Genomic DNA, 4,509 nt, shown 5'->3' with positions numbered 1-4,509 from the left:
GAGACCTGTGAGGAGCAAGGCAGGACTTGGGGCAGTGACCTGCCAGCCCCGGGTGCCGCTCCTCCGAGGGCTGGTGGGCGCGTCTGAGGCTGCTTGGATCTTCCTTCCCACCCGAGGGAGCAGCCGGGGAGAGCCAGGCCCCAGGCAGGACAGCCCCCGGCCTCTGACCACGCAGGCAGGCGTCTGCGGTCCGCAGCCCAGGCCGGCCGGGCCCCGCCACGCCCCCGCGGCCGACCCCTGAGCGGACTGAGCTGGCGGGAGGATGAACAGATCCCCGAGCAGCGCGGACGGCGCCTTGGGATGATTCGGTTCCCAACGATCGCGGGGTTCAGGCCAGCACCTCCTCCCTCACAGCCCGGGCCTGCCAGAGGGGCCATGACCCCCGCCCGTGGAATGCGGCCCTGGGCACACCCGCCGCACAGGGGACTGGGGCCCTGCGACCCTCAGGTCTCGCCGCTGCAACAAACCTGCGGCCTTCGCGCCCGGTGGGAATCGTGGAGACAGGAGCGGCTCCGTCTCCCAAGGGGCAGCTGCACACTGAGGCCCGTGGGCCCGGCGCGCCGCTGGGTCAGCCCCTGCAGCCTCGGGAAAGCCACCCAGTCGTGGGTTCCGCGCCGCGGAATAGTCCCGGAGCCTCCCACGCTGCACGGAGCAAGACCACCCGCACCCTGACCTTGCCTCTGCTCTTTGTAGAGGGGCGCAAAGAAACTGGGAAACGGGCCCATGTGTTATCTGGGGGCGGCGGATCCATGCGTCCGGGGACAGGTACCGCTGCTGGGCCCCGCCTCCCGGGGACCTGCTGGAGGAGGTCGGGGTGCCCCCCAGCGCCGAGGCTGCTCTGGGCCGGGCTCTGAGATGCGAGGACCTGACGCCTGAGGCGGGAGACTTGAGTTTCCCACCCACAGCAGCGCTGCTTTTCCAGCAAGTGGACGAGCTACTGGCCACTGTGCGGGGACGGCAAGGGCACTCGGCGATGGCTGCAGCCCCGACCCTGTGAACCCTCCCTTCCGTGGCTTCAGATGCCACGGACGTGCCGTGGGCCGTCAGCCGCGTGGAATCTGCCGGTTTCCCAGCAGCGTCTGTTCGAGCCCGAGTCCAGCCTCTCAGCTTTCCCTGGGGACTCCTCCCACCTGTCCCCATCCAAGCAGTTCCCGAGAGCTGACCCCACGTGTAACCAACCATCCGTTCTGTCTTCTGGGTGCTCCAATGGGCTCAAGGAGGAGAGTGTGATTCAAGCCGGGCTGAAGGCATTTAAATCCGTGACTTCTTGGAACACAAGGGGAGGAGAAATGCTCCCCCGTACAACGGATAATGATGGGGTATCAGCCTGGAGCTTCTGGAGACCCTGATGCAGGAGAGAGTCGGTGCCTGTGAATGGGGCCCCCCGAGGGCGCTGAGCAGGACGAGGGTGAGAGGGACCAGGTCCCACTGCGAGAGAGTGGGAATGTGGACCTGCCAGGTCCAAGCCCACTCTTAACTTGCCATTTGCAAGTACTAATTTATTTCTATTGTAACAGTTATTAATTAATATTTCAATAAGTGTGTTCAGTTCCTAAAAACAAAATTGTCCTGGCTGACACATGAGAATCAATGACCCCCGAAACTTCCTCTGCACTGCGCCCTCATTGGGTGGGCCATGATCGGCCGGCGGGGGGCGTGGGGGGATGGAGACACGGGGCCAGATCTCAGGGAAGCTGCGGAACAGCACTGTCCCTGCGCCTTCCCTGTCTCCGGAGAGGGAGACCCCGGGACAATGAGAGAACCAGTGGGGGAAGAGGTCCCTGAGTGGCTAATTTATCTGTTCTGATTTTCCTTTTTTGCAGGCCCGTTGTATTTATGTTTATTTTTACCAGGAAATCACCTATTTCCTCTAGGTTTCCAGTTTGGTGCACTAGGTTTCTCTTAGTTCACTTTTAATTTTTCCTGTCTTTCTAGTTTTTTTGCAGAATTGTTGCAATTGAACAAATATTGCCACATTATTATTAACTATTTTATGCGGGCTCCTGCCTTCAGGCTCAGTCTCCGTGCTGGCGCCTCCCCCTGCTAAAGGCCTCTCCCACCTTCCAGCTGGGAAGGTCGGCACACAGGAGGCGGGGCTGGCCTGAGCCAAGGCAGGGACCGTGTGTTTGCCGGGGAGCAGGGCTATGAGGACCAGAGAGGCTGCAGTTGATACTAACCCAAGAGCGAGGCCAGTGCAGGTGCAGGAGTCACTGCTTCGGAGGAACGCGGCTATTTGGACACCTATAGGAGAGCTCAATCTGCTAGGAGGAGACTACGTGCTGAACTCGCATTGAAAAGTCTTTGACAGGCTATGACGTGACTTGTTTATTTAAAACAGGGAGCCATGGTGAAAGGTGATCCCCTCCAGCACTTCACAATGTCAGCAACAGGCCACCAAAGGAAAGCAAACATCGTACCAGGCCCCTGGCTGTGTGCACCGCCTCTCGGGCAGCTCCCGCCTGTGCATGTGGAGAGGTGTGGGCAGTGGCAGTCCAAATGGTACAGAACAGGTTCTGATCTGAGGTTCAGGAGCCTGTGTGGGTAGCTAACCCTTCCTCACACTGGTTTACACCTGCTGTGTGGTTTAAGGTTCCATTTACCCAACCCATGGAAGGTAAAGAGTGGACTAAGGAGGGAAGAGAAAGGGAGCGTGGGTGCCAGTCACACGCTGGGCAGGAGTTAACATGCGCCACCTCACGGATCCTCACAGCCCCCCTGAGAGGGAGAGGCTATCCCGGTCCGACAGAGGAGACTGAGTTCCCATGTATTTGCCTGAATCATGCAGCCACTAGGCGGTGGGGCCAGAAGTCAGCTCGGCACCGGCCTGGGGCTCAGGCACTCCCCAGTAAGGAACTTGTCACCGTATACTGCCTTGAGAGCAGGCAGGAATCTCTTTTCAGATGAGACCTCAGGAAAAGGACATAGAGGCAGAAGCAGACCAGTGCTCCTGACTGAGGAACAGACTTTAAATAAAGCGCCAGATGGTCAGCAGGATATGGGAGAGGGGGAGTCACTGTTACAAGTACCTGGCACTGGATGTGCTCCGGTGAAGGGCCAGGCCACCTCCTCCCTCCCCACCTGTCCCCCGTCCCCAACAGCCTGTCCCAGTCCCACTGCAAAACCAGCTTGGCTGAGTGCGTGGCGAGCCGGGGCATTGGGTTATGTGCACATTTTCTTCAAACGGAATAACCACGATTGAGCCCAAACCTGCGAGGATGACTTGTGTGATTCTGTTTGTCCAGATACTGTGCGCGCGTGCTCTTTGGCTCGTGATGGCTCGTTTAGACTTCAGTTCTGGACTTTGAACTTCATTAGAATCTGTCTTCGGTATAAATACCTGTAGAGTTGATATGATTATTCCTGCTCCATATGGCAAATGGGAGCAATAGGGGAGATAAGACATGTGAAAGGCCTAAAACAGGACTTACCTCCAAGTGAGCTTGGTATCCTGGGACTGGATTCTCATTTTAATGCCCAGCGGACTGAAAGCAGGAAAACGCTCTTCTGCTGCCATCTAGTGTGCGTGTTTGGAATAACACCAGAGTGGGAGTTCGGAAAATCCCTAAGGGCTTCCGAGCCGATGAAGACGGTGTCAGACGCCGGGTGGGGCCCAGGGGTGGTCGTCTGTGCCCTGGAAGCTGCCCACCGGCACCTGGAGTCCTGGAGGTGACACCTGGCTCCTACCGATGCGTGCCGCATGCCAGCCTCCCCGACTGGCTTCTTACAGCCCCCAGTCGCAGTGTTTGATCTAACAGCATGTTAGAAGTCGCCACCTCGGGGGACAGTGGGGTGAAAAACAGACATTTATTGTCCTCGTGAGCAAGGCAGCCCCAGAGGACTAGACCAAAAGCAGTGCAGGTCCGAGTGCGGAGTCCGGGCACGAAAAGACTGCAGACAGGCCTGCACCAGCCAGACGGGGCTCCGGGGAGAGTGGGGAGGCAGGCTGTGCTGGGGACCCCTCGCCCAGGCCCGGGGTGGACGGCCCTGGGAACTCCGCTCCAGGGGCAGCCCTTGCAGGGGGGGCGGCCGCGGCTCTGCGCTGCTGCGGTCAGGGGGCCGTCAGAAGGCGCGGGGCGGCACCCATCGGCTTCGCCCCGGAAGACGGTTTCTTGTCCGGGCCGGGCCGGGGCGGCACTCCGGCTCAGAGAGCTCGCCCGTGGGCGCACTGAGGCTCTGGGTGCCCGGGGCAGGCGCGGGGGGCCCAGGAGAGCAGTGACTTCCCAGCCCACAGGCCACGCGCAGCCAGCACCACGGGCGGCAGCAGCTCAGCGCCCGGACCCCATGCCTCTGTCTGCATCCCCTGTCCCGCCGTCTTCTGTGTCCTCAGTCCACGGCCGCCTTCGTCCCCCGGGGCCCGAGTTTTGCTCTTTGCAGCCCGTGCCCTCGCAAGGCTGAGCGCCTGTCCTCCTGCCCGGCCCCCCCCCTCCCGCCGCCTCCTTCCCGTCACTCCTTCAGGCCAGGAGACAGAGGCCCGCTTCCGGGGGTCTTCACCCCGCTTTGCTCAGCCAC

Source organism: Furipterus horrens, unplaced genomic scaffold (genome assembly GCF_987537825.1).
Source record: "Furipterus horrens unplaced genomic scaffold, mFurHor1.1.pri manual_scaffold_4, whole genome shotgun sequence".
Classification (NCBI taxonomy): Eukaryota; Metazoa; Chordata; class Mammalia; order Chiroptera; family Furipteridae; genus Furipterus; species Furipterus horrens.
Note: the sequence above shows the minus strand (reverse complement) of the source record.